This window comes from Molothrus aeneus, chromosome 3, assembly GCF_037042795.1.
Source record: "Molothrus aeneus isolate 106 chromosome 3, BPBGC_Maene_1.0, whole genome shotgun sequence".
Taxonomy (NCBI): Eukaryota; Metazoa; Chordata; class Aves; order Passeriformes; family Icteridae; genus Molothrus; species Molothrus aeneus.
In genome coordinates this window covers 57,357,705-57,364,631 of record NC_089648.1, presented here as the reverse complement: position 1 = coordinate 57,364,631, position 6,927 = coordinate 57,357,705, and the positions used below count along the sequence as shown (strand labels likewise).

The following is a 6,927-nucleotide window of genomic DNA, read 5'->3' as shown; positions in this document are numbered from 1 at the left end:
TTCTCCCCAAGTTCCTTGATTTTTTTTTTAACTCTGCTGTTCATCACTGCCAAAAGTAAAAAAGTAAAGAATGCAATGTCTACGAAGTTTGGTAACCTAGCAAAGGTAGTGCTTTCAGCCAGGATTTGCTTTTTCTTTCCTTTTTCTTTTTTTCCCCTCTCTTTCTTTTTTCTTTTTTTTTTTTTTTTTCCTTTTTAATCTCAAATGAAAGGCTCTCTTTAATCAGATAATTGACCGGCTGGTAATTTTAGCCGTTTGTGACACACCAGTTGGCAGGTACAGTGGTACATAACCATGAGCCTTTTCCTATAGCCCTCCCTCCCTCTGGGACACTCACAGACGTGTCTCTGTCTTATCAGTCCCAGGGGACAATTCCCAAACATTTTGCAATGAAAATGCAAAGATGGGGCCTTTTCCCTCCCGAAAAGGAGGGCCAGCTGTCAGAGGTAATGACCGCCAGTGGATGCACAGATGGCACTGGAGGTGTTCCCTCAGCCCACAGAGCACCTGGAGAAAGGGGGTGCCCATTGTACAGCTGTTCCTGTAGGGGCCACGCTCTGCCCTGCTCCTGGGGCTCAGGGCCCTTGCCAGGTTGGTGGGGGGCTCAGTGGCAGCAGACACAGATGTCCCCAGAGCATGCCACACTGGCAAGGAAGATATAATCTGAGGGATCCTCCTTTTGATTCACTGTGGGCTTCTTGCTCTTATCCCTTCTCTGCTCTTCATTTTCAGTGGTGGCTGGGAGTGAAATGTACCTTGCTGCATGACTGACAGACCTTCAAGCTTCTCGGCAAACCTTGGGCCTTATTTTGAAAGGCCCCTGAAAGAAAAACGATTGTGTGCTCTCTGAATGCAGGGCTGCTGAACCGCTGCCAACCCCAGGCTGCTCCATTCAAAGGGCTGAGTGAATAAATGAGAATAACATCCTTGGGGACCTCAGGGATCGGTTTACTCTGAAAATCCTCAGCCTTACAAAGGGTCAGAGTCACAAGGTAAATGAAAATGGCTGGGAGGGGACTTTGATGGCCAAAATACTGTAACTGTAGAGGACTTGAAAGAAAACTCTATTTTTTAAAAAGTGAGAGAAGAGAGGAAGCAAACAGGGGGGAATGTGGCTAGCAGGGGGACTTCAGCCTGCAGCCTCACCAGAAGGGAGAGGGGGGAATGAGAATTGGAGAACAGAAAGAGAAAGAAAAGTCTCCTCTCTCTTAATCAACAGCGATCTTTGAAATACTGCTATGGGCAGTGGCTGTAGCAAGGGAGAGCCTCTCTCCTGCCTGATGCCTCAGTGCAACAAAGGTATTTCCTTTGGGTAATGATAAGCACAGTAGAACAGAGCAGCATTTCACTCACTTGATGAGTAACCAACAGATCTCAAGACAAGGCTGAGTAAATGGCATTAGGGATATGACTGCACCATGTCCTCAAAGAAACTGAAGAAAATTGCACCTAAGTGCAATTCAGATATTTTTGGTGTTTCAGTTAAAAAATGAACATATAAGCTAATGTAGAGACATTTTAAAAGAGCTATTTTGGAAATAGCTTTTCAGTGGTATGGAAGACAAGGATGTGAATGTGTTCACCTACTTTGAGTCTGTTTAAAATTGTTAAAGTCAGTAAGTTGTATAAGACCAGATGCACATTAACATCTTGAGACCATTGGGAATTAGACACCTAAACACTTCAGTCTCTAAATCTCTGGCTCTTGTTGGTCTCTTTTCTTTACCTTTAGTTCTCTGAGCAACTCCATTAATACTGACAGTAGTTAAGTTAAACACAGTCCTAAACATTTGCAGGATCAGGATGTGTGTGAGTTAAAGCAGCCACAGTTTCTTATTAGGTGTTTGTACAGTGCCTGGCATCTGGGCCTCATCTCAGTTTGAGTTAATGCAATTCAAGTCATGGTAATTTAAAAAATAGGTTAAATACTGAATTATAAATATCTTCTGACAGATTATCTACTGCTGGTGAAATATTTTTTCAAGTTCTTAAGGTCGATACTCAGCGGACAAGTGCACAGCTTTGGTCAGACTGCTTCTTTCTCAATGAACATTGCACCTTAACTAAGGGAGAAGTTTTATGTGCGGCTGAACTCATTTGTGCCCTCACATGTCAAACACGATACCTGTAGGCTACTAAGAGACAGTTACAGGCATGTCTCCCTCCTCAGCTGTCAGTAAAGACTGATATCTACAGATAGATAGTTTCCTTTTGCAAAGTTATTTATTTCTGTAACAGGAGGGAAAAAAGAATATCCTACTGAAAACAGAGAAATTCAAGCTTGTTTGATTTAGACATTCAGATTAAGGTGTATACTCCATGAAAAAGAGTCTTACTTCAAGTTCCACCAGGCTTCATGTTGTCATATAGGCTCCATGACTTGTAACTGCTGTTTATAACATACTTTTGTTGATAGGCATGTTAGTACCCCATACTGGTCCACAAAATAACAGTGGACAGAGAATATGCAGGATCCTGTTTTGTGTTTCCTACACACCAGCTGCAATATTGTTCCTCTGATCAAAATTCCTCTGCCTTGGGATTTAGATGGGGAAGAACCTGTCAGCCTCAGGCAGTACCATAGACTGTAGTGTTTTTTAGGGTTAAAACAAGAAGGTTTAGTTCACCTGTAGTGTTCACCAGTGAATAGCTAGACCCTTCATTTGAAAGTATAGATAAAATCTACCTCAAACTGTTTTGTTTTGTGTAGTGGGTTGGTATCAGAGTTGATGGGACTGGAGAGGAAGTAAAATTGCATCCACATGGACAAATGCTAATAGGAAACTTTTTTTCAATCCAGAAATATTTGAGGCTTTTCTAAAGGTTTATTTTTTCTGCATCATTTTTTTTAAGCGTAGAGGATTAAATTCTTGTACTCGACAGAAGACACATCGCTGGCTTGTGATCCAGTTTCTGTGTCAAATATTAGAAACATCAAGGGAACACATTTATAACTTCTCTGCACCTTAGTTTCATCTACATAGTGCAGAAACAGAATCACTAGTTTAATCCTATAGGCTGTGCAAAAGAGGTACACATAAACTGTAGAAATCTTATTTTGGCAGATAAATTAATGGAGGAAAAAAGGGCTTTGTTACAGAACACACCAGAAGATAGTTCATAGTTTATTTTTTAACAAAAGCAGGTAGTTCGCAAAACTCAAGATGGGCTTTCTAATAGACTGGGTGCTTAATGCAGGATTTGGGCTCTCTTTGTGGATGCTCTGAAGTTCAATATGGAGCAAAGTCATGCTTCAGCATACCCAGTATGAGGGTATTAATAGATTTTCCTTTTAGCTTGCCACCTGTTTTCCCACAACAGGAGCTTTGCTACCTCTGAGATCTCTATCACCTTTGTCAAATTTAGCTGATGTAGGGCAAAGGGCTCAGAAGTTATTGAAGTATCTCATGTTGATATAAGACTCATTTCCTTAGGAAATCAGGCTGAGAAAGCAGTTGGGTTCAGAGTACACTTGAGGCTGTAATATGCCATAATTCACTGTAGCTGTGAGCATCATTGCAGAAATGAACACAAATGCACATGTGTTTCCTAATGCCTACTGGAAGCAATAAGCAGAACCAATAATGTATATGTAATTGTATTTATTTTTCACAAATGTCTTTTAAGAAAGGATTCTCTTAAACCAACAATTTGAGATATTGCCCAAACTGGGATTTATCTCAATTATGTTGTGTATGATTATATGATAGACATTTTTTCTAGGAGAAAAAACTCAAGTTACACATGGAGTTCATTAAAATAGGACTAATGGTTTCAATCATGTTTCTAATAGTGTGGAATAGCTGGTCAGCAATGTGGGCTGAGGATAAGCCAGTGTGATATCTGCTGAAACATATGTGCTTTTGTTTCCCTTCCTCATGATGAGCAAACTGTTGCTGAAATGTTTTATTTTTGCAAATGTGAATAAGGAGAAACATGAATGAAGAAAACTATGAATGAATATGAAGAGTAAACACGGTAAGTATATACAAAGCCTTGCTATAGATGTGTTCAGGTCGGTAGGAGCCAAGAGGCCTGTACCTGCTGTGGAGTGGACAGTTGATATTCCTCAGCAATGGACTCATAGGGAAGGACAGCGTCAGGGCAGTACGAGTCAGATTTTCTTATAAAGAGCCAACTTGTTCTTAGCCTCAAGCTGACAAGAAGTAGAATGGTGCACTTTAACTTACTAATTAAGAGCCAACATTTTCTTTAATATAATCTTTGTTTTCACAATGTCTACAATAAATTTTTTAAAAGTGTATATCAGGCAAACAGTTTTTGATATTTCACTTTTCTTTGGAGTTGGAGGGTTTTTGTTTGTGTGGGTACAGGGAGCAGCTGCCCCACATACAGCCCCCCTCAGGCTATCTTTTTTTACCTTGAAAATCTTTGCAAATTACACTCTCCTAGTTTTGTTTTTTCAGTGTTCCCCAGCAGCAAAACTTTGGAGTTTCATTCCAAGCAATGTGCTCGGGGCCAGACCAATGCTTTTCATCCAGGGCTGTGGATTTAGCTTCAGCCTTCAGAGGGCAGCCCAGGGCAGCAGACAGCACACTGAAACCTCCTCTTGGGTGAGCTTTGGACCCTCTTGTCATATTTTATTCTCAGCTCTTTCCTGGATGGCAGTATTGATTAATGTCATTATTCCCCATGTAGTGTGCCTGGGCAAGGCAATACCTGAGCATGGCTCTCCCTCTGTGGACATAACAGCACAACCAAAATGCAAGGTCATGGCTGTGGTTCTGCTGGACAGGCTCTTGTGGGAGATCTGTAGAAGAGAAAAAAGAAGTCCCTTTGCTATGCTGTGTTTCTGTGCAACAAAAACTTATCAAAAGACATGGGTACAACACTTCTGTTTTCAGAAGGGAAAACTGCACATCATTTCTCCAAGAATTAATATGAGACTATCTCTCATATTTAAATTTTAATTATGATTAATTCTGCTGGTCTGATGGAGACAGTGAGATCAGTGTGCCTTCCCCAAAACAAAACATGGCTTGTTTAATTTAATTCAAAAATCCAATAAAAATGGTTTAGATAAATGTTGAAAGACCCATTGGCTTCCACCAGGCATACCACATAAACTGTTGGCATCCTATCTACTTTCCTCATCTTGCCCTTGATTCTCTCTTTTCCCTTGCTTTCAACTATCAACTTGCAATTCTGTGTTGCCCCAGGCCTACATGTTCTATAGATCAAGTTACTTCTAATAAGAAAAAATAGCTGATTTATAAAAACATTTACCTGATGGGCACTGGAGGAGGGGGGTGGAGGTGGGTGGAAATCCTACCGAATTTTCTTAGAATAGGATAGAATTATAGCATCTTTGAGGCTGGAAAAGACCTCCAAGATCACTGAACACAACCTTTGACTAAGAACCACCATCTCAACTAAACCACATCACATCCAGTCTTTCTAGAACACTTTCAGAGATGGCGACTCCACAATCTCTCAGGACAGCCTATTCCAATGCTTAATTACCCTTTCAGTGAAGCAGCTGTTTCTGAAGTCCAACCTGAGCCTCTCCTCATGCAGCTTGAGGCCATTTCTTCTCATCCCTTCACTTGTTCCCTGGGAGAAGAGGCCAACACCCCACCTGGCTACCCCCTCCTTTCAGGCAGCTGTAGTGAGCGATAAGGTCTCCCCTGAACCTCCTTTCCTCCAAGCCAAACAACTCCAGCTCACTCAGACTCTCCTTATAAGACTTACTCTCCAGACCCTTCTCCAGCTGTGTTGTCCTCTGACATGCTCCAGCACCTCGATTTCTTCCTGTTTTGAGGGGCCCAAAACTGGATGCAGTACTTGAGGTGCAGCCTCACCAGTGCCAAGTACAGAGGGACAATGACTGCCCTGCTCCTGCTGGCCACACTATTGTTGATACAGGCTGGGATGCCATCGACCTTCTTGGCCCCCCAGGCACACTGCTGGCTCATGTTCAACCACTGTCAACCAGCACCCCAAGGTTTTTTTCCAGACTCTAGTCTGTAGGTCTGCCTGGGATTGTTGGGACCCAAGTGCAAGATCCTTTGCCACCTTATTTTTGATGATACATTTCATTTCCTTGTTACTATTCCTAAAATACAACCTTCACCAAAATTTCTGCAGAAAATGCCCCTCTAACCTAACTGAGGGATTTTACCTCTAGTTGAAATGTTGGCTTCTTTCTGCTCAATCCTTCTCTGCAATTAAGAGTGGTCTTGGAGCTTGCTTCTGGTGGAAAAACTCGGAATTTTGGCTTTTTTTCTGGCTGGCCGTGGCATGCAGGGCAGAGAAAATGCTGGAATGAAAAGATGCTTTTAAATCACTGTTTTCCTTATGTATTGTGAAACCATGGCAGAGCCAGGAGGGAAAAGGAAGGTTTTACAATTGTGAGCGCAGTTCAGGGAAGAAAAACAAGTGTCCTTGAAAATATCTCCTGGGTTTTATTACATGTGTTCGTGGATGCCAGCAACTGGGAATGGAACAGCACCAGGGCAACAGGATAGATTTCAAAATACAAAAATTCAGAAGTTCTGTAATACAGTGCTAGGGAAGAATGATAAAAAGGCCTGACTGCACACCTAGCTGTAGCAGAAAAGAATGTAGACAATTCTCTGAGGAACAGGGAAACTGCTTTCCTGTAACAGCCTTGTGCTACTCTCCAGGCTGAAATCTGGCTCCTGGGCTGACCTCCTCCAGATGCTCCACAAGCAGGAAAAAAAAGACTCTCCAAAAAGCAAAAGTCTCAAGGAAGACATTAAGGGAATAGTTTGCCAGTAAAGGAGAATTCTTCATAATTGCCTTCAGTTAGTTACTGTCTTACACTCAAAGCAGGAAAGCTGAGTTCATTTTTAATCCATTTTTAATAGGCAAGACGCACAAGAATACATGGATTTTTAATTGTTCAATGCATGTACATAAAGAGCACATATTGCACTTAAAAGC

At 41.6% G+C, this 6,927-nt stretch overlaps 1 long non-coding RNA gene across 1 annotated transcript in view; it reads left to right on the top strand.

Annotated features, from left to right (window-relative positions):
* The first annotated feature begins 919 nt into the window (after positions 1–919).
* The window catches only part of LOC136553970 (uncharacterized), a 31,991-nt gene continuing 25,983 nt past the window's right edge, over positions 920–6,927 (top strand). The window contains exon 1 of the long non-coding RNA XR_010783262.1: positions 920–992. This is a non-coding gene — a long non-coding RNA (uncharacterized lncRNA). The remainder of the gene's footprint in view (positions 993–6,927) is intronic.